This window comes from Trichosurus vulpecula, chromosome 5 (assembly GCF_011100635.1).
Source record: "Trichosurus vulpecula isolate mTriVul1 chromosome 5, mTriVul1.pri, whole genome shotgun sequence".
NCBI classification, from domain to species: Eukaryota; Metazoa; Chordata; class Mammalia; order Diprotodontia; family Phalangeridae; genus Trichosurus; species Trichosurus vulpecula.
The window spans coordinates 193446004-193473255 of record NC_050577.1 but is presented as its reverse complement, the minus strand read 5'-3'; the positions used below and the strand labels follow the sequence as shown (position 1 = coordinate 193473255).

Sequence of the window (27252 nt, the reverse complement as noted above, 5' to 3'; positions counted from 1 at the left end):
GACTAGACTTAAGAAAGTATATATAATGCACTGAACCTAAAACTGCATGCATTTTGGGGTGGGGGGGGGAGCAGGGTACATTCCAGTTGTTACCAGCCCTACTACTGCTCTTTTTCTTCATGAATTCTTCTTTATAGTAAAAGTGAACTTTCAGGGCCATGGAGTCAAGATGGAAGAGTGAGGTGTGGTGTTTTCTCCTTAGCTCCTCCACAACAACATAGAAACACCCAGACCAAACTGTAATTGGGAAAGCCAAAGAAAAGTCACAGTGAGCTATGTTTCTAGCTTAGAGTAGCTTAGGAGGAAAGGCTGAAAGGTCTGCAGACACTGGTGTGGGAGCACTGTACGGCAGCAGCAGCAGAAATAGTTATAATCATGGCTTTAGCTGGGAGCAGCCCAGTGCCAAGGGACAGTAAAGGGACTGAACACCAGGGAAAAAGATATACCACAGGTTCCTTGTACTACCATGAGGAGCAGGAGCTGGCGCCAGCTGACCGCTTTGTCACCCATTACTCAGTGCTAGGTCACAGTTCCAAGGTGGAGAGGTGTGGTCATGGTTGTGAAGCAGCAGGGGCTCTACCTGTGTAAGGAACAAGGAACAAGTTCCAGAATCATAACTGTGTGGCTCTCAGCCCAAGAGCAAAGCAGAGTTTCCGTTCTAACCTTTAGTCCTGCACGTAAGCCTGCAGTGGGGTAAACCAGGGTAGAAGACCAAAACCAAGGGTTTTGGTTAACCAGCAGTTAGTCACTCTGAACTACAGAATCTTCTAATGGGCTAATAGTGATTGAGTGCAGCAGCAATCTATGGAAACTCAACCACACACACAACCCAACAGATACAAACCTGGGTTAGCAACTTGCAGAATACAAACCAAGAGTGCAGTGAACAGACCTCTCCCTGGTTCTTCGGAAGCACTGAAAACTTACAGGCTCCTAGACTGAGTTGTAAAAGCAACAGAAGGAAATAAAACATCAGAAGCTCAGGCTAGACATCACCCCCGCCCCCACCCCCAGAAATGAACAGAGCCAACGTTAACATAAAGTCCAAAGTCAAGAAGTAAACTGGAAAAATGAACAAACAAACAAAAAAAACTCTACTGTGAAAAAACTACCATGATGATAGACAAGCTCAAGATACAAACACAGAAGAAGTCAATGACTTGAAAACATCTATAAGAAAAGCCTCAAAGAAAACAAAATGTATATTGGACACAAGTCCAAAATGAATTCCTAGAAAAGTTAAAGAGGTTTTCAAATTTTAAAATTAATTAATTAATTTTTAGTTTTCAACATTCACTTTTATAAGATTTTGAGTTCAAATTTCCCCTCCTTCCACTCCCCCCCCTCCCCAAGATGGCATGCAATCTGACATAGGCTATCCATGTATGATCATATTAAATATATTTCCATATTAGTTGTGTTGTGAAAGAAAAATCAGAACAAAAGGGAAAAACCATGAGAAAGAAAAAAACCAAAAACAACAAAAGAAGGAGAAAATAGTATGCTTCTATCTGCATTCAGACTTCGTAATTCTTTCTCTGGATGTGGATAGCATTTTCTGTCATGAGTCTTTTGGAATTGTCTTAGATCACTGCATTGCTCAGAAGAGCTAAGTCTAACAAAGTCGGTCATCGCATAGTGTTGCTGTTACTGTGTACTACTGGTTCTGCTCACTTCACTAAGCAAATCTTTCCAGGTTTTTCTGAAATCTGCCTGCTCATCTTTTCTTATGGAGCAATAGTATTTCATTACATTTATATACCACAACTTATTTAGCCATTCTCCAGTTGATGGACATCCCCTCAATTTCCAATTCTTTGCCATCACAAAAAAAGTTGCTATAAATTTTTTTTTTGTACATATGAGTCCTTTTCCCTTTTTTAAAGATCTCTTTGGGATACAGACCTAGTAGTAGTATTTCTGGATCAAAGGGTATGCACAGTTTTATAGCCCTTTGGGCATAGTTCCAAATTGTTCTCCAGAATGGTTGAATCAATTCACAACTCCATCAACAATGCATTAGTGTTCCAATTTTCTCACATCTTCTCCAACATTGATCATTTACCTGTTTTGTCATGTTAGCCAATCTGATAGGTGTGATGTGGTACCTCAGAGTTGCTTTAATTTGCATTTCTCTAATCAATAGTTATTTAGAATATTTTTCTTTTGACTATAGATTAATTTCTTCATCCAAAAACTGCCTGCTCATATCCCTTAACCATTTATCAATTGGGAAAAGACTTGTATCCTTGTAAATTTGACTCAGTTCTCTATAGATTTTAGAAATGAGGCTTTTATCAGAGACATTGGCTGTAAAAAAATTGTTTCTCAGCTTTCTGCTTCTTTTCCAATCTTGACAACCATTTAACTTTAAATAGGAGAATGCACTAAAAAGCTACTTGAAATAATTAACAACTTTAGCGAAGTTGCAGGATATAAAATAAACCCACATAGATCATCAGAATTTCTTTATGTTACTAACAAAGCCCAGCAGCAAGAGATAGAAAGAGAAATTGCATTTAAAGTAACCATAGACAATATAAAACATTTGGAAGTCTACCTCCCAAGACAAACCCAGGAATATATGAACCCAATTACAAAACACTTTTCACACAAATAAAGTCAGATCTAAATAATTGGAAAAACATCAATTGCTCATGGATAGGCTGAGTTAATATAATAAAAATGACAATTCTACCTAAAATAATTTACTTATTCAGTGCTATACCAATTAAACTACCAAAAAATTATTTTACAGAGCTAGAAAAAATAATAATAAAATTCATCTGAAAGAACAAAAGGTCCAGAATATCAAGAGAATTAATGAAAAGAAATGCAAGGGAAGGTGGCCTAGCCCTACCAGATCTAAAGCTGTGTTACAAAGCAGCAATCATCAGAACAGTAAATAGAACACTTAAATAATCCTATCTTTGAAAAAGAAACTGAACAAGGCACAAATGATCTCCCTAACAAAGTGAACTATTTGTTGTTCTCTAGTCTCTGTCTAATCTAATCTGTAATCTTACTACATATATGATTTTGTGTGAGACACCTAAATTCTCAAGACCTCAGTTTACTCATTTATAAAATGAGGGGGTTGGACAAATTGACCTTTCAGGTCCCCTTGACCTCAAATTCTAAAGCAGAATCATCATCCTTATCTCTCTCACCTCACATTTGCACATCATCCCCCATCTTCCTCCACACCTCCACAATGCTTCCAGTTGTTCAGCTAAGCCATCTTCTTCCTATTTGCCTTGACACCAAACCCTTCGGGACCATGCCCTTTGGGACTCAATGCATTCAGCTTTGGAATTCCTGCCCTGGGATTGAAGTGTCCTGATTTATGTGCTAGTGAGTATAAACTCATAGAGCCCACTATATCTGGCTGGCCCCAGATTACCAAAACATATCTCTAGCATTCTAGCCTGGAAATCTTGACTTGCTTATGTCCTGTTTCCCCTGACTCCCCACCTTCACCTCCTGCTCTGGAAATAAAAATCCAATAAATACCCCCATTGCTTCTAGAAAAGAACATGGCAATTTATTCCCCTATGGTTCCGCTCACCATCCCTGTGACTTTTCAGACCAAAATATCCTTCCCTGGCTGTTGTTGTTGTTCGGTCATGTTGAACTCTGCCAGTGGATCTCTTTCCATGAGGTTTCCTTGGCAAAGATACTAGAGTGGCATTTCCTTCTCTAGTGGCAAACAGAAGATAAGTGACTTGCCCAAGGTCACACAGTTAGGAAGCTTCTGAGCCTGGATATGAACTCAGGTCTTCCTGATTCCAAGCTTAGCAATCTATCTGCTGCACCACCTAGCTTGTCTCCTTCCCTGTCCACCATTCTCTTATATGTTATGTTTCCTCCTATTAGAGTACAAGCTCCTTGAGGGCAGGGACTGTCTTGTATTTGTATCCCTAGCATTAATCACAGTGCTTGGCATATAGTAATCACCAGTGGTGGGATTCAGCTAGGTCATTACCGGTTTGGTAGAACTGGTACCTAATTTTAAGTTGAGTTCTGCGAACCGAACCAGTTGTTAGCGGGGGCCGGGCCTGTGCCTGCCATGTCAGTGGTGGGGGCGCCTCAGCTCTGTTCCATGGAGAACCAGTTGTTAATTTATTTGAATCCCACCCCTGGAATCACATATTAAATACTTTTCATCCATTCAGCCATGGCAAGCCATCCCTTCTATTAAGGTCTAGTTTAGCTGCCACCTCCTTTATGAGGTCTTCCTTGATCCTCACACCTACAGTAGATCTTTCCTTTTCTAATCTCTTATATCTCTGACCTCAACTGTTATTTTTAACATTCTCATTTGTAGAGTATTTGTAACTTGTTTTGTGAGGTACAGTAATCCCAGGATGAATAGCAGCAGGTATTTGGGGAAAAACTCTGGAGGCTGTGCATGCATGTACATGACCTGGTTCAAAGATTGCCGGGTAAAAGATATGAGAGAGAGAGAAAGATGGGGGCGGGGTGGAAGAGAAGGCAGAAAGACAGAAAGACAGAGAGAGACAGAGACAGAGAGACAGAGAGAGACATGTAGAGAGACAGACAGACAGAGATAGAGAGACAGACAGAGACAAAGAGACAGACAAAGAGATAGACAGAGAGACAGAGACACACACAGAGACAGACAGACAGACAGACACACATACACACAGAGACAGGGACAGAGATAGCAAGAGACAGAGAAACAGGACACTCAATGGAGGGTGGGAGCTCATTAGTCCACTGAAAGTCTACAACCACTGATTTATTTTCTTTTTTTAAATAGATTAATATTTTCCTTTTTTTCTTTTTTACTTTTTAAATTATATGTAAAAACAATTTTTAAGATTTGTGTTTTTTTTTTTAATTTTGGGTTCCAACTTCTCTTCCTCCCTTCTTCTCCCCCTTCATTGAGAGAGCATGCGTGGTCATACAAAACATTTGTCCACATTAGTCATGTTGTGAAAGAAACCACAGACCCCCCCAAAATATACAAGAAAAATAAAGAAAGTTTAAAAAAGGATGCTCCGATCTTCATTCAGACTCCCTCAATTCTTTCTCCAGAGGTGGATAGCATTTTTCCTCATGAGTCCTTCAGAATTATCTTAGAGACACTGATTTATTTTCTGACTTCAGGGAGCAGTACTGGAGAAGTACAGTTCGTCGACATATTCTTTGTGGTTGGGGGAAAGGGGGTGAAGACACAGTGATTGCAAGGAGCAGTCACCCAACCTGGATATGATTCCATTTACTGCCTCCACAAAACCAGCAGTATCTTTGTTGTCATCGATTCTTCTCATAGTCCTGATGGAGGCAGGTGATGGGGAGACGTGAGATGGGGACTCCTTGAAGGAACCCACATGTCTTCTCTCAGGATGAAAGTCCCTCTACCCTTTGGACTTGTGCTTCCCTGTCTCATCTTCTCAGAAATCTCTGAACCAACCCAAGTCACGTACACATAGTCACACATGCCCGCACAGCCTCAGGAGTGCTCCCCACACATCTGTTGCCGTGCATCCTGGGATTTCTATGCCTTGCCAAGTGTGTTACATGTTTATTTGTTTATATGACTCATCTCCCCACTAAATCATAGGCTCCTTGGGGACGTTTCATTGTTGTATTCCAATACTGAACACATAGGCATGCACATATTAGGCACGTAAGCCATGCATCATACCTCAGCCACAATGGATTTGGAGCAACTATGATGGGTTCTCAATAGTAATCTCTATGGCCTGTGTCCTGCCTCCACCTTCCTCCCACCTTTGTTCATCCTAGGAACATCAGAATCTAATTGGTTTGGCTTTATTGCATGCGGCTTCCCTACAAACACCCAGGCTGACAAATCCATTACATTCAGAACAGATTTTGCTTAGGGAAAAGCAAGTTTTCCCAGGTTTGGTAGAGTTCTCAGTAACCCCACCGCACTATGTGTGGTTAAGTTGCTTTTAGGAGGAATTGAGAGGCCCTGCTCCATAGGCCCAGCTTCAGTATCCCCATCTCTCTGTCCAACATCTTCATATCTCTCCTGCTCCACCATCCCCATCTCTACGATGGTGCCAGCAGGAGAACACAGGAAGCTTTGCTAATAGAAATATTCATCGTATCAGCCTTGCTAGAGGTAAGCTGAGTTTTCTGATGTTCTGCTCTCTATCTGTCCTTGTAACCCAGCCCTTCTGAGACTCATTGTTGTTCCCCTTCCAGCTCTTTGTTCCATGTGGCCCAAAAGTCTGGAAGAGTCTGCTCTGGGCCTCCTTTCCATGAGTCTGGAGGGCCTTCCCCAAACAGATGAAAATACTCCTATGCATGTCCACTATAGGCACTCAATATATTTTTCTTTAACTAAATGTAATTTCTGGGATGGACATTTGAATAAATGACTTCTGAGATTCCTTCCAATTCTAAAATGATGTTTTTTTTTTTTGAGGCAATCAGGTTAAGTGACTTGCCTGAGGTCACACAGCTAGTAAGTGTGTCAAGTGTCTGAGGCTGGATTTGAACTCAGGTCCTCCTGACTCCAGGGCCGGTGCTCTACTCACTGTGCCACCTAGCTGCCCCAGGAGAGCTGATGGTTAAACATTTACCACCACATCTCTGGGAGTGCATGTTGTAAAACTTAAAGTGGTATGTAAATCATTTTAATAGAGTAGGGGAGAAACATAAGAATAGCTACTCTACAGGGCTAGTTGTCCAGAAGGAAGGTACAAATGAAGCACTAAGATAACTCATTGGAGGAAATATCACTTTTGGTTGTGGGAAAAGAAAATAATGGAGCAAGTGGATGGTATAGGGGATAGTGTCAGACCGGGAGTGAGGAAGACCTGTGTTCACATATGGCCTCAGAAGCTTACTAGTTGTGTGACCCTGGGCAAGTCACTTAAGCTTTACCTGCCTCAGTTCTCTCATCTGTAAAATGGACATAACAGATTGTGAGGATAAAATAAGTTAATATTCGTAAAGTGAAAGGGCTGTATAAATGCTAGCTGGCCAGTTAGAGTTGGTGCATTTGAGCTGAACCTTAAGAAATTTTGATAAATGGAGATGGTGGGAGGGGACTGAGATAACAGAATGAATAAAGGCAGGAAACAGAGGGATATATTGTGTAAGGTAGCCTGTTGCCAGATTGTGGAAGGCCACAAATGTCAGGGAGCAATGGATAGCCTTCTTCAGACAGCCTCAGGGATTGAAGTAACCAGTATCCTGCTCTGGTACCAGATAAATGTGCTGCCTCGAGGGTCTTTGAGGTGCTCAGGCTAGGGACGGGGTGGAAGAGCCAGAGGTATGTTTTGCTCTTGGCATCAGCTAGGGGGTATCCTGCTCCCGAAAGAAGTGGGTGGTAAGGACAGGGATTAGGACGTGTGGGTTTGAGTCAAAGGGGATGATAGTTGTGAAAGTACTTCAAAATGTTTATGTTACTACTATCTACCAATAGTTTATTAGCAATAATCAATTTAATAAATCAATAATTGATTAAACAAGCATCTATTAAGTGCCTACTATGTGCCTAGAGGTATGGAAACAAAAATGAAACACTTTCAGCTCCTAAGGATCTAATGTACTATTAGGGGAAATAACACATGGATGTATGGCCATACAAACATATGCAGAGTGTTTATTCAATAAATGAATTGGAAATGAGGAACTAGCAGCTGGAAAATCAGAAAGACCTCATGAAGAAAGTGCAGTGAAGGATTCTAAAGATTCTAAGAACTGGAGATGAGGAGGGAATAGTTTCCAGGCATGAGGTACAGCCGGCACAAAATTTATTCAAATGAAAATTATGAGATGTATGTTGTGTTAAAGCACCAAGGACTTCAGTGCTGAATCGATAATAATTCTCATATACTTTTTTTGAACTTTTTTGAAGGACTTTCCCAGTCTCTGATTTGATCACTATGTAAAATATCCAAACAGACCAGGGAATAGGGACACTCTCTCTTATTAAGGGGCCCCAGCTATGGCCATACCTCAGGGTTAAGTTCTGAGGAAAGTCTGGTGCCAAAGAGGAGATTCTGACTTTTCTCATTCTGCCTGGCTCCTTATGTCTCCAGCCTGGAGCCCTGGGGGAAATCTTTTATAACTAAGGCTTGGTTCATGTTTATGGACTGCCCAAAAAGGATTAATAGGGTCGCTTCTAGAAAGATACTCAATGTACAAAGATGAAATAAAGGGCAGTTGTTTCTTCTATCATAGAAGTACTTAAAACACAAAAGATTCACAAGTATGCAATGAAAAAAATTCTAAAAACATGAAATAATAATTGCTGACTTCTACTATACTCTTCTGGGAAGTTGAGACTTAAAACATAAAACACATTGTAGGACTGCTGAACAGATGTTTCACGTTTACCTCTACTTTCCACTGTCTAAGGTCCATGTCTTCTGGCAAATCAGGGCATGACTTGGACTTATTCTATTCGCAGCGGGGATACCTTCTCCAAGAAATTCTTTCAGAGATTATCTCCTGCTGGGCAGCCAGGACCAAACCCTAGGAGCTCTGGACCTCTTAAATTCACAAGGTCACCATTACCAAGACTGGAAACATCTTACGCCCAAGGAAAGAAATACAAAGCTAAGTTAATAGCCAGAGTTGATTCAGTTTCAGGCCTTTTCTGAGAATACAACAAGCACATGTAATTCAGTGCCATGGGTGAGCAACCGCCATTGCTGCTGGGATTGGGGGACAGGAGAAATGCTCTTCTTTCACTTTAATGGGAGTCCAAAGAAAAGGCTCCAACTGCACAGACACACATAACAGACAAGAAGCAAGAGAATGATTACAGAAGCTGTTTCTCCTTTTTAAGGCTACTTAATGAGAAACCCTTCCTATTCTTACCAGGGTTCCCTGCCATGCAGGCTAGACTAATTTTCCCCTAACAGCCAAGGAAGCTGACTTCATTGACCCTGGGAGCTAAAGCTTGAGTCTTAACTCAGCTTTCTGCTTACCTAAGAGCATAAAAGAGGCAAGTCCATGGAGAATCAATGGCATTCAGAATGACTGATCAATTCGCTACACCCTGTGCTACTGACCGGTGATGTTTCTGTACAGAGATGAGAGAGGGATGCATCTACCAAAAGTAAGTACTTTATCTTTGTTGAATCTCATTTCCAAGATATGGCCAAGCAGAACTCCTCTAGATAACGTTAGATGGGCTTTGACCTCTGGCCTCAGACACTTATTATCTGTGTGACTCTGGGCAAGTAATTTCATCTTTGTTTGCCTCAGTTTCTTCAGCTGTAAAAATCAGTGTAATTGATCTATACATGAAAAAGTCCAAAAACATGTACAATGTATAACACATGTGGACCTCCCACCTCCCTGAAAAGGTGGGTTGGTGGCATCCTGTCATATCTCATCATTGGATTCTCACTTGATCTTTGTGATTTTGTTATGTTTGACTTATTGGTGTGTAGTCCTTTCCATTTCCACTGTTGTAGTTATTGTGCATATTATTTTCTTGCTTAATGCTTACTTCACCCTGCATTTAATTCATATAGATCTTTCCATGATTCTCTATATCTGTCACACATATTTCTTGCAGCACAATAATATTCCATTATATTCATATACCACAATTTATTTAGCCATTCCCCAATTGATGGGCATTTACTTTGTTTCCAATTCTTAGCTATCACAAAAAGTACTGCTATAAAATTTTGGCATACATGGGAACTTTCTTCTTATCAATGGCTTCCTTGGGGTTAAAAAGCCCAGTATTGGAATCTTTGATTCAAAGGTTTTGGACATTTTAATCACTTTATTTGCATATTCCAAATTGTTTTCCAAAATGGTTGTGTCATTTCAGTGTTCCACCAACAATGTATTAGTATGCCTATTATTCAACAGCCCCTCCAACATTAACTATAGATGGTTTTTGTCATTTTTGCCAATTTTCACGGTTTGAGGTAAAACCTCAGAGTTCTTTTGATTTGCATTTCTCTTAGTATTAATGATCTGGAGCATTCTTTCCTGTGGTTGTGAATACTCTGCAATTCTTTTTTTGAGAATTATTTGTTCATATCTTTTGACCGCTTATTTATTGGGGAATGGCTATTAGTTTTACACACACACACACACACACACACACACACACACACACACACACACACATCCTTATTAGAGAAACTAGAGACAAAGATTTTTTTCCCATTCAGCTGCTTCCCTTCTCATTTTAAGCATATTAATTTTGTCTATGCAGAAGCCTTTCAGTTTCAAATAATCAAAGTTATGTTTTATCTCCTATAATTGCTTCTACTTCTTGTTTGATTAAAAATACATCTCCTATTCACAGGTATGAGAAGTATGTGATCTGTTTCTCTTTTAATATTTTTATAGCATGATCTTTACTATTATGGTTGTGTGTTCATTTAGAAAGTAAGATAGAATATTGTTCAAGGTGTTTGTCTAAGCCTAACTCCTTCCAAATTGCTTTCCAGTTTTCCCAGGAGTTTTTATCAAATAAGAATTTTTCCCCCTAGATAATTTGTATTCCATCTTATCAAATCCTGGGTTATTGAGTTTTATTGTTTCTGATTCTCCCTTCTCTAGTCTGTTCCATTGAGCTATCTCTCTTTTCTTTAATCAATAACAGATGGTTTTGATAACTACTGCTTTATAATACAGTTTGAATTCTTGAACTGCTATTGCTCCTTCGTCCTTACTTCTTCTTTTCAACATTTCCCTTGGTATCTGAAATCTTTTGTTTCTCCGCATGAATTTTGTTCTTATTTTATCAAGTTCTATGCAATTTGATTGCTATGGATTAAAAATGTAAACTAATTTTGGTGATGTTCTCATTTTCATTATATTGGCATGACCTAGTCATGAGCATTCAATATTCCTCTAGTTATTTAAGTCGTTCTTTACTTCTTTAAGGAATTCTTTGTAATTTAATCTATACAAGTCTCTTGTGTGCATTGGTAGGTCAAACCCAGATGTTTTATGCATTTTGTAGTTATTTGGAATGAGATTTTCCTTTCTGTGACTACTTTTCACGTTTTGTAATTATATATGGAAATGCTGTTGATTTTTGAGTTTATTTGGTAAGTAATTGTTTCAATTAATATCTCAATTAATATCTTTGCTAATTCCCTAGGATTTTCCAAGTATACATCATGCCATGTCAGCCAACAGGGATAATCTTATCTCCTTTTTACCCTTGTGCCTTTGATTTCTTTCTCTTATACCAGGGCTGTCCAACCTTAGGTTATCTTAGGGCCACATTAAAATAAAATAATTATTCAAAGACTGCACCCAGAATAAAAAATACAGTACACTAATAGAAAGTGGGGGAACGTGCGTCATCAACACAACAATCCAAGGCCTGAAGCACGAAAGCAAACACAAAACAACAAATCGACAACACAACAGTATAAAGGTAGGTGCAAACTGACTAGTCTGCATCGTACAGATGGAACGCATCCCACAGATCGATTGAAAATTCCGTGCAATATGTTCCATCCTAATACTGCTTAAAAACACCAAAGAAAATTAACATCAACAAGATTATTTATTAGTGATGGAATTAAAAAAATTTTAATATGCATTCCATGCAAATTATTATTTTATTTTTTCACTCTTGAAAATTAAAGCCTGCAGGCAGGCCGCATAAGTTTGGACAGCCCTGTCTTATACTATTGCTGTTGCTAGCATTTCCAATACTACATTAAATTATAGCAGAGAGAGTGGGTATCCTTGCATATCTCCATTGCTTATGATGTTTGCTTTTGGTTTTAGACAGATGGTATTTATGATATTAAAAAAATGCTTATGCTTTGTAAGGTTTTCATTTACATATATTATATATATGTATATATGTTTTTTTGTATAAAAGAATATTGTATTTTGTCAAAGGCTTTTTATGTATCTATTGGGATGATCGTGTGTTTTTAGAGCTTTTTGTTTTTAATATGATTATATTGATTGTTTTCCTAGTGTTAAACCATATTTACATTCCTAGTATAAATCTTATTTGGTTATAATAAGTGATTTCTTGGGTAAATCACTGTATTCTGACAAGTTTTTGTTAAAATTTTTGAGTTAATATTAATGATTTTGGCATATAGTTTTCCTTTGATGTTTTATCTTTCCCTGGTTTAGGTATTAGGTCTATTTTTATCTCACAAAAAGATTCTGGTAGAGTGTTTTCTTACTCTATTTTTGAGAATAATTTATGAAGTATTGTTAACTAATTGTTCTTTAAAAGTTTGATAGAAATTCTCTTGTGAATCCATAAGAACCAGGAGTCCCCTTGTGGGCCACCCCTGCTTTGGTAGTTCCTTTATAGCTAGATCTATTTCCTTTTATGAGATTGGATTATCTAAACTCTCTATCTAGTCTTTTGATAATTTGAGTATTTCATATTTTTGAATATATTCTTGTATTTCTTTTATAACCTCAATTTTGTTTGTGTATAATATGTTCTATTTTATTTTTTCTTTTTCTGTTGTAATTTTACCTTTCTTATTTGATATTTTATTGACTTGATTTTCTGTTCTTTTCTTTTTAGTCAGATTAGCTAAAGGTTTATCAATTTTATTAGTGTTTTCAAAGAACAAATGTTTAGTTTTATCTATCGTTTCTATGGGTTTTTTGTTGATAATTTATCTATTTCCCCCTCTTATTTCTAATATCTCCTCTTTTGGGCTATTTTAGATTTGTTTATTTGTTGACTTTCTAATTTTTAATGCACATTCAGTCATTAATCCTCTCTTTTTCTATTTCATTCATGTATGTTTGTAGGGATGTGATTTTTCCCTTGAGGCCTGTCTTAGCTACATCCCAGAAATTCTGGTATGTCGTTTCATAATCATCTTTATCTCTATCATTTTCTTTTATGTATTAATTGTTTCTATGATTTGTCCTTTGACCCACTCATTATTTAGGATTTCATTGTTAAGTCATTTATATCTGCATCTTTTTTTTTTGTGGTCTCTGAATCAATGGCTATTTTTATTGCATTATGGTCTGTAAAAGATGTATTAACCATTTCTGCCTTTTTACATCTGTTTGCAATGTATCTGTGCTCTAATGCATGGTCAATTTTTGTGAAAGTTCCATGTGGAGCTGATAACTATAAATATGTACATATATATATATATGTGTGTGTGTGTGTGTGTGTATATATATATATATGTATGAATATTCTTTTGTAGTTCCATTTAGAAGATGGCATAAGTCTTTTAATTTTGGTTTCTCTGCAGCAATTTATTCAGTTTGATATTTCCCCTTTTATTTATTTCTCCGTTAGACTCATCCAAAACTGAGAGAGGAATATTGAAGTCTCTTGTCACAATTATGTTACTATGTCTTCTTGTAGCTCAAATAATGTTTGCTTTATGTAGTTTCCTTGTTTATCTCATTTTATTTTTTGGATATTTGTTTTTGTTTTATCAGATAGCATGGTTACAACTTTTGCTTTTTTTGAATACACGTGACACAAAGTAAATTTTTTTTCCATTCCTCTGTTTTATTTTGGGGATGTCTTTGTTTTTCATATACAATTCTTGTAAGCAACAGATTGTTTGTTGTTGTTCCATTGTTTCAGCTGGATCCAACTCTTTGTGATCATTTGAGGTTTTCTTGGCAAAGATCCTTGAGTGGTTTGCCATTGCCTTTTCTAGCTCATGAGACAAAAAGGGTTAAGTGACTTGCCAAGGGTTACACAGCTAATAAGCATCTGAGGCCAAATTTGAACTAAGGAAGACGAGTTTTTCTCACTCCAGGCCTGGCACTCTATCCACTGTGCCACCTAGCTGCAACAGATTGTAGAGTTTTTCTTTCTTATCCAATCTGTCACTCTTTTTCATTTTATTGGATTATTTAATCCATTCACATTTAAAGTTATGACTTAGGTTCATAATTCCTCCATATGTCTCTAATATTGGTTTTCTTTCACATTATGATTTTTCTCATCTTTGGCTATAAACATTGGGTGCTATGTTCCTTTAATTATTTTACCTTAATCTTTTTTTTAAGGTGATCTTATTCCCACTGATTCTCTTCCCCTCATCCATGGTCTTCTTTAATTTGTTACCCCTTTCCATTTTGTATTTTGCATATTAGTTCTTTTTTCTTTTATGCTTATATTTGGTTATATAGAGATAATATTTGTAAAGCACTTAGTATAGTGCCTGGCACATCCTAAGTGCTTAATAAAATGTTATTCCCTTGTTCCACACTATGAGTGTCTAATTTAATTTCAATCTGGAGCTTGAACTATCTGATAAAATTGAATTTGTATTGCCCTACAGCATTTTGGCATAGAAGGCAGGGTTGGATTGATATGGAATTGTGGCTAACACTGTAATCAAAGTGGGGAAAGGTAATTATTATGGGGATAAAGATAGTGCCAGGTTGAACATTCTCTGTTTATGGTAATTAATTGATACAATGCATTCCCCAACTAAAAACAGTTCTTGGTTTTCAAGTCAGTCAACAGGTCAAGTCAATTAGCATTTATTAAGTGCTTACTATGTGCTAGGCACTGTGCTAAGCACTGGGGGTACAAGAGAAGGCAAAATCAATCAGTGGGGATGACAACATGCAAACTACTATGTATATATAAGATATGTACTAGATAAATTGGAGGTAATCTTAGAGGGAAAGCACTAGGGGCATGGGGGCAGGTAAGAAGGTGGAAGGCCTTTGTAGAAGGTAGGATTTGAGCTGAGTCTTGAAAGAAGCCAGGGAAGCTAAGTGGTAGAGATGAGTGGGCAGAGCATTCTAAAACTGGGGACCAGCCGGTGAAAAGCTAGAGTTACAAGATGGGTGGAGTATTTTGTGTGAGGAACAGCAAGAAGCCTGGGTAAGCTGGATTTGTGGAGGGTAGTAAAGGTTAAGAGGACTAGAAAGTTAGGAAGGGGTCAGTTTGTGAATGGCTTTAAAGTCAAAGAGATGATATTTGATCCTGAAGGTGATAGGAAATCAATGGAATTCACAGAATAGTGGAAACACACGGTCACACTTGTGCTTAAGGAAAATCACTTTGGCAGATGAGTGGAGGATAGATTGGGGTGGGGAGAGAATTGAGGAAGGGAGACCAATCAGAGGCCTGTGGAAATATCCCAGGCATGAGCTGATGAGGTCTTCCCACTTCCAGCAGGAGGTAGGTTCAGGTCTTTCCTCCTTCCCTCCTGCAATGGCATTGGTTTTCCCTAAAAGGAGACAAAGCTATCTGTGGATCCTGGCTTCCCTGATTCAGCTTCCTGGCCACCAAAGGTCCACGTGGAGGCTAGGCGCCTTGGACTTGTGGATTCCTGAAGACCGTACAATTTACCATGCTCTTTACTATATCCTGCCCTGATGACTAGATGGAATGTTGTGTTTGAGGAATGGTAAAGAGGCCAATATTAATGGTTTGTGGAGTAAGGTATGAGAAGACTAGGAGCCGCTGTATTTTATTGAGTAGTGGAGTGACGTGGGTCAGACCTACTCCTTAGGAAGATCACTTTGATAGCTGAGTAGAGGACGTATTGGAACTTACATGAGGTGGGGGGATCAATTGAATTATTAGACTATTACACTATTTCAGTGTGAGAGGCACTGAGGGTCTGTACTAAGTGGCTGCGTGAGTGAGAGGATGGGGATATATACAATAGATGGGAAAGTAAAAATGACAAGATTTCACAATGGATTAGATACATGGGTTAAATGCAAGTGAGAAGTCAGGGATGGTATAGAGGTGGCAGACTTGTATGACTAGGAAGATGACAGAGTCATTGGAAGTAATGGTGAAATTAAAAAGAGGAAAGTGGTTTTTTAAAATTTAATATTTTATTTTTTCCCAATTGCATATAACAACAATTTTTAACCATCTTTCTTTTTTATAATTTTGAGTTTCAAATTCCTTCTCACCTTCCTCATCATTGAGAAGGCAAGCAATTTGATAAAGGTTATTATACATGTGCAATCATGAAAAGCACATTTCCATATTAGTCATGTTGTGAAAGAAAACAAAGACCAAAAAAAACTCCAAGAAAAATAAAGTAAAAAAAATACCCCAGTATGCTTTGATCTGTGTTCAGATTCCATCAGTTCTTTCTCTAGAGGTGGAGAGCACTAAGTTCCTCAGGATTGTCTTCAATCTTTGTATTCCTGGAAATAGCTAAGTCATCGATAGATGATCATTGTGCAGTACTGCTGTTACTGTGTACAGTGTTCCCTTGGTACTGCCCCCTTCACTTTGCATCAATTCATAGAAGTCTTTCCAGGATTTTTTGAAATCTTTCTGCTCATCATTTCTTATAGCACAATAGTATTCTGTCGCAATCATGTATGACAACTTGTTCAGCCATTCCCCAACTGATGGGCAAATGAGGGGGGGGGGGTTAATAATAATAATAACACTTAAAGGTTTGCAGAGAGCTTTACAAATACTATCTCATTTTATCCTTACAATAACCCTGTGAGCTAGGTACTATTATTAGCCCCATTTTACAGATGAGAAAACTGAGACAGACAGCACCCAGGGTCACACAGGTAGTAAATGACTAGATTGGAACCCAGGTCTAGTACTTTATCCGCTTTGCCAAACTACCTGAGAGAAAGATAACGAGTTCTGGTGAGTTCGAGACGCCTATAGAAGTTTCAATTTGAGATGTTTGAAAGGTTGTTGGTGATGCATTTAGTGAGTATGACTTGGATGAAGATACAACAAAGGAGACCGAGAAAGAGTGCTCAGACAGATAGGAGGAAAACTAGGAGAGAGAAATGTCTCAAAAACTCAAAGAGATTAGAGGGTTCAGGAAGAGACAATGATCAACAGTATCGAATATCTCTGGGAGGTCAAGGGGCATAAGAATTAAGAAAGGGCCATGAGGCACTGTTTGTTGAATTGTGAACTGGTCCAGCCATTCTGAAAAGCAATTTGGAACTATGCTGCTAAAGTTAGTAAACTGTGCCCTTTGAATCAGCAATATCCTTAATAGGTCATTACTCCAAAGGAATCAGAGAACAAGGAAAGGGACCCATATATGAAAAAAAATTGTAAATTATTGTTAAATGTAGTCAGTTAAATAATTGCAGATCTTTTTGAGGTATCATTGAACTGGAAACTAAGAGGGTGCCCATTAATTGGGGGATGACTGAACAAATTATAGTATATTAATGTAATGGAATACTATTATACCATAAGAAATGATGCAGGGAATGGTTTTCAGAGAAACCTGAGATAACATGTACGAGCTAATTCAGAGTGAAGTGAGTACAACCAAAGGAACAATTTATATAATAACAACACTGTAAAGACAAACACGTTGAAAGAGTTAAGTACTCAAAACTTAAGTACCCGGGGCGACTCATGATGAAACACGCTATTTCTTGACTGAGAGGTGACGGACTCAGAGTGTAGATATAGACATATATTTTAGACATAGCCAATGCAGGAATTTGTTTTACTTGATTATACATTTTTTTTAATTTTTCTTTCTTTTTCAGTGGGGAAGGGGTGATGGAAGGAGGAGAGGTGGATTTTTGTTAATTGTAAAAAATTTAATTTAATTTTTTAAAAAAGAAAGAAAAACAGAGCAAAATGGCCATTAGATCTGTCAATGAAAGAATCAATGGTAACTTTGAAGAGGGTAGTTTCGGTTGAATAATAAAGAAACAAGACTACTGAGGGTTTAGAAGTGAGTGAGAGGAGAGGAAGTAGGGGCACCTAATGTAAATGACTTTTTCTAGGAATTTAGCCACACAAGGGAGGAAAGATATAGGATGATAGGTGTCAGAGATAGTTAGATCAAGTGAGGGTTTTTTTTTTTTGGTTGTTGTTTATTTGTTTTTAAGGATGGGAGAGATGTGGATGTGTTTGTAGAGAGGAAGAAAGGAATGAGTGGATAGGGTGAAATGGGAGATAAGAGGGAGAATGGGCAGTGAGTAGAGCACTGGCCCTGGAGTCAGGAGGACCTGAGTTCAAATCCTTCTTCAGACACTTGACACACTTACTAGCTGTGTAACCTTGGGCAAGTAACTTAACCTCAATTGCCCTGCCTTCCCCACCTCCAAAACAAACAAAACAAAACAAAAAAAAGAGAGAGAGAATGGGGACAGGGGTGATGGTGGGGATAATCTGCTGGAGCAGACTGGAAGGATCAAGGATGCTTGTAGAGAGGTTTGTTTTGGCAAGCAGAAGGGCTATCTCTTCAGGTAAAATAGGGGTGAAGGAAGAGATAGTGGGGGAAGATGTCAGTGATTTGAGATGTGAGGAGCAACTCTCATTGAATGATCTCAATTTGGGGGGGGGGTGAAATATGACCTAAGAGGGTGGAAGGAGGAGGTATTGTGTGGGAGGCTTAATGAGGGATGAAGAGGTTTGGAACAGCTTCTCTGGTGAGCGGGAGAGTGAATTGATTAGGGAGATATTGCCTTGGCACAGTGAAGGATAGCTGATGAATTTGGCAAAAGCAAGGAAAGAAGCTGGGCTATTGGGGATAGGAATCAACCAGCCATGGCAAGGAAGAAAGGTTGTGCTAGAAAATACAGGTCCCACTGAGATCATGGCTTTAAAGCAAGAAAATGAGAGTGGGAGTCAAGATGAGAACAGGAAATATATTTCAGTAGTAAGAGAGGTTCAGATGTACCCTATTACTAGCTTCACAGGGTAGAGGGTGAGTGGGCTTTCACCACTAAGGGACTGGCAGGTTTGCAGAAGTTTAAATGACCCTAGTCTAATGAGCCATTAGAACAATGGCTATCAGGCATCATTGATCTAATGTAGCCAGTTTGGAGAGCCTCCCTGCAACAGAGTTCTGTGACTTGGGCACATTATGGAGGACTTACTTTCACAAAGTCAATTAAATCAATTTGGTAAGGATCATTTGATAGGGATTTTTTAAGTGGTTAAGATAGGGAGCTGGGCACTCTTGGCCCCATAAAGATGAAGATGAGTTCCTGTCATAATTGGTTCCCTGGGGTGAAGGTAAGGAGTAGTCTATAAAGGAGGAGTTAAATTTTGTCAAAGAAATGGATTTGGAAGAGTGAATCTATGCCATAATCTATGACTAGCCTGACTTGGGGGCAATTAACTCTTACCTTCTGGATAGAGCGTCACTCAAATGATGTCAGGATTTAGGTATTAGCTTCCATGACAGATCACCATGCAGGCATATGCACATGGCTAACTTTGCACAAGACATCAGAATGGCAGTAGTCATTGGGGTAAATTCAGCTGTTGGTACAAAAAAACTCCCTGGGTTTGGGGGGAAAGAGACATTGATCTCTCCTCCTAAATGCAGAGTGGTGGACAGTGATAAATTCTTTCAGGGAGAATTTTGGGAGTGGCTCCTAAAATGAGAGATGAAGAAGACAATAGACTGCTATCCTATGACAGTACTGATAAAACTGGGACATAGATTTAGCACCAGGGCAGTAAGGGCCTGTCCAAGCCTAAGGCATCTGTTAAAGCTTCCACCCCACTTAGATATAAGGGCATCCTGGAAACCAGCAGTCAGGCCTGCTACCATTGTACCAGGGGACACTCAATGAGTTCATGAGGCACCCTAGTTTCCATGAGGGGTTTTGGAAGACAGATGACTGAGGATAGGGGCATCATGAGCTCTTCATCAATATTTCTGTTATGGTGGAGAGGGCCAAATAGAAATCTTGAAGTTGCTTGAACCATCTTGTGTAGTTAATAGCTAGCAACATCAATCCCTGCAGAAGTGAAAGAGCTTTCTTTTCTAGTGATGGAGATGAGGGAAGTCAGAATACTTTGCTATCCCAACTTCCCTTACAATTAACTACGCTTTGTAGTTAGAGAGGAAGGGAGATGATGCCTGAGGGCTTACAGTGTACTACAGGGAACTAAACAAAGTTGGCAGCTGTTCTTGATTTCATCGAGGTGGTGGACCAGGTAGCCAGGTCCTCCAGGGCATGGTATGGAATTGTTGACCTCACTAATGCCTTTTCCTCTGTTCCCATGGCTGAGATTTATCTGGAAGAGAGCCCAGTAGGCTATACCATTCTTCCCCAGGGCTCCCTCAAACTGCCACAGTCTGGTGGGCAGAGGCTTGAAAAAGGCCCGAATTTCTGAAGGTATTGATGTCTACTGCTAAATGATGATATTTGTTATGTTGACTGGACTAGACAAAGCCATGATGGCAGAGGCCCTTGTTGATTGGTTGCCCATATGAGGGACAAAAGGTGGGAGAATAATCCAAAGAAAATTCAAAGTCCAGCCCACTCACACGAGTTTTGGGGAATGCAATAGATTTTGAGAACTTAGATGATTCTGGATACAGTCCAGAACGAGCTACTGATACTCCCTTTCCCACAGTTTAAAAAGGAAGGCCTCTTTTTTGGAGAACCCACATTCCCCACCTGGGTATCCTGATGGCCTCCATTAACAAACTCACTCATATGCCTGCCTCTTTTGAGTGGGGCCCAGAACAGGTAGAGCTCTGGTAGATCTGAAGTGGGCTGCCCAATAGTTCTACCTTTACCCCCACTCCAAGCCCTTATGACTCCATGAGGCTCCTGTTTTGGGAGATCTCTGTCCATAAAGACCAGGATGAGTGGAGCCTTTGGCAGATACCGAGGGGTAGTGAGACCAAATGACCATTAAGCTTCTGGAGTTGCGATCTCCCCAAAGCAGCGACTTGCTATACTACTTTTGAAGAGCAGCTGCTTACTTGTTACTGGGCCCTAGTTGCTACTGAACTGATGATGCAAAATCAAGAACTCACCCTCCATCCAGAGTTACCTATTATAATTTGGATGATGCAAGATAGTTCTTCTAACAAAACGGATAGGGCACAAGAAGTCTCTATCATGAAATGGAAATGGTATATTCAAAATAGCTTTTACCCGGATCTCTTTGGTGTTAGTGTCCTTGGCAAATAGGTTGCCACTCTTCCAGAGGTTCAGATGCCTCATCCTGGCCCTGGCATTCTGATTCCTCTGTCAGCCAGGTGGATGCCACCTGTCCTCTCTCCTCAACTTCTCTCTCCCACCCCCTCGACTGGAACCTGGCACCTGAAGAATGTTGTTTTTCCTAGTTTGCTAATGGTTCAGACCCATACAAAAGAGGAATGTGCAAATGGACTTCAGTGGTCATCAGTCTGGTAATGGGGAATATCCTGAGGGATGAGGCCCTAGAGAAAGTCCTTTCAGTGGGCTGAGCTCCAAGCTGCATGTCTGGTGTGTAAGAGAGACAAGTCAGTAAAGATCTCCATCATTTCTAGGTGGTGGCCATGGGCCTAAACATGTAGTCTAGGGCCTGGACAAAACAAGAGTAGATAATTAAAGGTTTTCCTCTTTTTGTTCAGAACCATTGGAGGAATTCTGTTGATGCCTCCCACAGTTTATAGAGCAGCCAGATGGCATAGTGGATAGAAATCCAGGCCAGGAATCAGGAAGACCCGAGTTCAAATCCAGCCTCAGATGCTTATTAGCTGTGTGACCCTGTCACTTAACCCTGTTTGCCTCAGTTTCCTCATTTGCAAAATGAGCTGAAGAAGGAAATGGCAAACCACTCCAGTATCCTTGCCAAGAAAACCCCAAGTAGAACTATATGAACATGATTACAAAACACTTTTCACACAAATAAAGCCACATCCAAACAATCGGAAAAATATTAATTGCTCATGGATAGGCTGAGCCAATATGATAAAAATGACAATTCTACCTAAATTAATCTATTTATTCAGTGCTATATCAATTAAACTATCAAAATCATTTTCTAGAACTAGAAAAAGTAACAAAATTCATCTGGAAAAACAAAAGGTCAATGATTTTAAGAGAATGAGTGAAAATCTATGAAGGAAGGTAGTCTAGTCACACTAGATCTCAAACTGTATTATAAAGTGGTAATTATCAAAACAATCTGCTACTGGCTAAGAAATAGAGTGATGGATCAGTGGATTAGATTAGGTACATATTACATTATAGCGAATGATCATAGTACCAGCATATGATAAACTCAAAGATCCAAGCTTTTGGAACAAAAACTTACTATTTGACAAAAACTGCTGGGAAAACTGGAAAACAGTATGGCAGAAACTAGGTATAGACCAACATCTCACAACATATACCAAGATAAGGTCAAAATGAGTACATGATTTACACATAAAAGTTGATACCATAAGCAAATTAGGAAAACATGTAATAGTTTATTTGTAAGATCTATGGATAGGGGAAGAATTTAAGACCAAAGAAAATATAAAAAGCATTACAAAATGTAAACTAGATCATTTTGATTATATAAAATTAAATTTTTTTTTGCACAAACAAAACCAATGTAACCAAAATTAAAAGGAAATCATAGAAGTGGGGAAAAAACTTTTCAACGAGTATCTTTGATAAAGGCCTCATTTATCAAGTATATAGAGAATTTGTAAAAATACAAGTCATTCCCTAATTGATAAATGATCAAAGGATATGAACAGTTTTCAGACAAAGAAATCAAAGCTATTTATAGTCATATGAAAAAATGATCTAAATCATTATTGATTAGAGAAATACAAATGAAAACAACTCTGAGATACCACCTCATACTTATCAGATTGGCTAATATGACAAAAAAGGGAAATCATAAATGTTGGCGGGGATGTGGGAAAACTGGGACACTAATGCACTGTTGGTAGAGTTGTGAACTGATCCAACCATTCTGGAGAGCAATTTGGAACTATGCCCAAAGGGCTATCAAACTGTGTGTACCCTTTGATCCAGCAACATCCTAAAAACATTTTAAAAAGGGAAAAGGACCTATTTGTACAAAAATATTCACAACAGTAGTTTTTGTGGTGGCTAAGAATTGGAAATCAAAGGGATGCCCATCAATTGAGGAATAGCTAAACAAGCTATGCCAAATTGTGATGAAATATTATTGTGCTATAAAAAAATGACAAGCAGGATAATTTCAAAAAAATCTGGAAAGACTTACATGAACTGATATAAAGTGAAGTGAGCAGAACCAGGGGAATATTGTACATATCAGCAATATTATACAGTGAAGAATTGTGAAGACTTAGCTATTCTCAGTAATGCAATGATCCAAGATAATCCTAAAGGACTAATAATGATAAAGCAGGTTATCTGTCTCCAGAGAAACTGATATTGTCTGAATAGAGACTGAAGCATGCTATTTTTCTTCCTTCCTTCCTTCCTTCTTTCCTTCCTTCCTTCCTTCCTTTCTCTTTCTTTCTTTTTTCTTTCTTTCTCTTTCTTTATTCTTTTTTTATTCTAGTCTTCTTGTACAAAATGACTAATATGGAAATGTTTTACATAATTGCACATGTATAATTCTATATCTGATTGCTTGGTGACTCAGGGAGGGGGTAGGGAAGGAGGGGAGAGAGGGATAGAATTTGGAACTCTAAAAAAAAACAAAACCCCTGCATTAAAAAATTGTTTTAACACGTAATTGGGGGAAAAAATAAAATAGATATTAAAAAAGAAAACCCAAAGTGGAATCCTGAAGAGTCAAATATAATAGAAACTATGGAACAACCACCACAACAACAAAGGGAAGAAATCCACTGCCCAACTGGAAGTTGGAGCCATGATGTTGGGGACTGCAACACATGATTCCCCCCTAAGGATGAGGCAGCTACTTCTGTCCAAAGGGGATCTTTATGCCAATCAGAGCACCCATCTATCCTTTGTATTCTTTAACCTGCTCCAAGTCAGCAAATTAACCCATTTTCCCCATCCTCCAGCAAGAAGTTTGTCCCTATTAAAGAACAGTTTCCTCATCATGCCTCTGAAATTCCAGTGGTTTATCAGATCAGCTAGACTCCTGGAGGACTTACCTGATAAGGTTGGGCTGTTTTTAGACATAGCCCTGGTTGATTATTTCAGGCCTTTTTGTTGTTCCTTCCCCTTTGGGGAATCACCTGGGTCTCATGGTCTGCCCCCTCAAGGAGCTCCACACACCTGGGAGAAACAACAGCTCAGGTTTCCCTAAACTGACAAGTTTCTTTTCCCCTAGGATTGTTCATTTAGCTCTTTCCCAAAAAGGACTTGGAGAGTCATGGGTGAAATTGTTGGGAAGTGCCCTGCTTTCTGATGATATGGGGGAAGGTGAAATTGTCTCTGTATAAATATGACAATTATAAATTTACCTGGAAGAAAGGATCTTTTAGTTGACTTAATGGTAACCTTGAGTTCCTGAATGAAGGCAAAAGAAAGCCCTTACTTAGACCCTGAGGAAGAGGGCAGACTCTTAACAGGTCTCTAAAGGGACAAAGATTTGGTATTATCTCATGATGTAATTTCCAAGGAGGATGAAGCCCTGGTGGGTACAGACCCTGGCAATGCGACAGGTTATATTCAAGAGGGTAATGACCTTTTACCTTTTGTTGTTCAGTCATGTCTTACTCTTCATGATCCTGTGGATGATAACGCCATTCCGATGTCTTATCTTTTGGCATTTTAATACTGCCCGTGGAGTTTTTCTAGGCAAAGATACTAGAGTGGTTTGCCATTTCCTTCTCCCATGGATCACCTTTTGTCAGCACTCTCCACTTTGGCCTGTCTGTCTTGGATAAGCCTCTATGGCATAGCTCATAATTTCATTGAGCTATATAAGCCCCTCTGCCACAACAAAGCAGTGATCCCAGAGGAGGACCTCTTACCTACCTTAATACGAATGACCTTGACTGGTGTTGAGGTTTGATGACAGCAGAAAAGTGTCATCTGAGCTGTGGCCCTATTGCTCTCCATGCTTTTCAATGCCCACTTTTCATCATTAGCAGCCCCACCATGAATGCAAAGATGTGGCATTGCCCACTACAAGGACTAGATTGTCAAGATTCAGGTCTCTGTCTTTCCAAAATGGGGAGGGAAAGGTGAGGCTTTTCAGTCTTCCTTCTCTTCCATATTCTGTTACTCCTTTGAGGAGCTGGTCAATTATCACTGTGGATGTTTCTTTTTGTTGTTTGTCTGCTTTAGTTTTTCTCTTCATCCTCCAATGCTGCTTATATTAGGCTTCTTCCATCCCTGAGATTAGGCTTGCCAAATAATGATCCTAAGGCTCTGTGAGTGGTAGAAAGTCCCCTAAAGCAGGGGTGTCAAACTGCAGCCCCCAACACTCCCCAGTTTGGTTAGAAGCAGACTAAAAGGTAATTGGGAAGTATTTAACAAAATGAATAAAAATACAACAAAACAAAGATAATATCTAATATGTGGTTTTCTAAGTCAATATGCAGCCTATAGGGATCCTTATGTTGAGTTTAGTGGCAGCCATTTTTATTTGAGTTTGACACGACTGATTTAAAGGACCTGACCACCAAGGTGTGGGGTGTGATAGCAATAATATCTGCCAAGGTCCCCTGATATGAGGTCTCCAACCTTTTGTCCTTATAACAGCATCAGCCTGGTTGTTTAGCTCATCACAGGGCATATGTAACAACAAGGTTGCTAGCAGTTCCTGTGGCTGTGTAAGAAGTCCTGCCCTGACTGCCATTACAGCATATCTTTAATCAGTGCTAACACACCCCATGAACAACTGTTTGCCATAGGAGGCATCAGCAAAATCCCTTCGGTGGTTTTGAACCCAAAAAGGCCAGGTTAGTTTTTCCCTAAAAGGCAAGAAAATTGTCACTGAGACTTGATTGGCCTAGGGGGGTAAGGGCCAAGTCTGACTCAGTATCCTGGTCATTAAAGGTAGGAAAGAGGCCAGTTCATGAGGAATCCATACCCATCAGACTTGGTGGATGTCCCTTAAGCTGTCCAAGTTACCACACCCAATGGGCTGACTAGCTGATGAGGGAATGACTTCTATCTGAGCCAAGGATTGTGATTTTGTTGAGTATCATTTCCATGCTATAGCTAATTAAGCCTCCTTTTTGATAATGGTTCGAAGGACTATGAGCATCTCATTTTGATCCCCTTGAACCTGAACTATCAGACAGACCCGAGACATATCCCACCCTTTGTACCCCTAGGGGCACCAAGTAGAAGCCTTTGCTTCTTAAATCCAATCCTGATGCCATGGTCCTCTTCAAGAACAAGGACAAAGCAAACAACAACAAAAAGGGGTCGCCTCACTAGAAGGGACCATGGTCAGATCTATTGGCCGCAGGGCTATGCTGGAGCCAGCTCAAATTGGCTGCAGCGCCGATTGTTAAATTTCAGTGTGAACATTTACACTTTGGACGTAAGCAAATGCTTACAAATCAGGGCTTGATTTATTGTTTTGTTGGTTATTTAGACTTAAGAAAGTGATGAAGAAAATATCAATATTGCAGATTAAGCTTAAAAGTGTGTACCACAATGTTCTCCCCCACCCCCTCAGCCAGTTGTTAAACATTTACCAGCATGCCTCTGAGAGGTTGGGCTCTGGTTGAGGAGATGGAGGTATGATAATATTGGTGATTACTCCCATTACCCTTACAAGAAATCTGAAGCTGCTTTGGACTTGGAGTCAGAAGACCAACACACTTGCTAGCTGTGTGATGATAACTAAGGTGCTTTTCCTCTCTGAGATTCACTTTCTTCATTTCTAGGGTTAGGGTTAGGTCTGTCAGTAGAGCATAATACAAACAAACGCTGCCTTCTTCAAGGCCTTGCTAATTGAAGGAAGTGCTTTGTAAACTTTAAAGCCTTGTATAATTAGCTATTAACTTCTACTGCATCATCATTGTAGCTGTTATTATTTTTATTGACAAATGAGGCCGCTAGGTGGTACAGTGGAGAGAGTGCTGGTTCTGGAATCAGGAAACCTTGAATGTGATTCCAGCCTCAGACACTTACTAGTTGTGTGGTCCGGGGCAAGTCACTTAACCTCTCTGTGCCTCAGTTTCTTTGACTGTATAAAGGCAAAAATAATAGTGCCTACCTCCCAGGGTTGTTGTGAGGATCAAATGAGAGAATATTTGTAAAAAAAAAAAACCAAATAAACCCCTGGCACATAGTAGGTGCTTAATAAAGACAACTTCTCCTCCTCCTCCTCCTCCTCCTCCTCTTTCTTCTTCTTCTTCTTCTTCTTCTTCTTCTTCTTCTTCTTCTTCTTCTTCTTCTTCTTCTTCTTCTTCTTCTTCTTCTTCTTCTTCTTCTCCTTCTTCTCCTTCTTCTCCTTTCTATTATTAGAGGATGAAACTGATGCTCAGAGTGACTTGTCCAAGGTCATACATAGGATTATCGGCAGAATGGGAAGACAGCCCAGAATCTCTCGACTCCCCATCATGTGCTATTTCCCCCTCCTTCCCAAAAGGGGCAGGGCAGTAAGGATTAGCGATGCCCTGGGATTTTTGGAGGGATTAAGTGATTTGTGGCTTTGAGATGCCGGTGTTTAAATGGTTCATGTCCTATGGGGGA

The 27252-nt window shown here is 39.3% G+C and overlaps 1 protein-coding gene across 1 annotated transcript in view; it reads left to right on the top strand.

The window, feature by feature from the left end:
- SCNN1A (sodium channel epithelial 1 subunit alpha) overlaps nt 1-27252 on the top strand; it is a 65693-nt gene that overhangs the window by 37982 nt on the left and 459 nt on the right. The gene's annotated exons all lie outside the window — the stretch shown is intronic.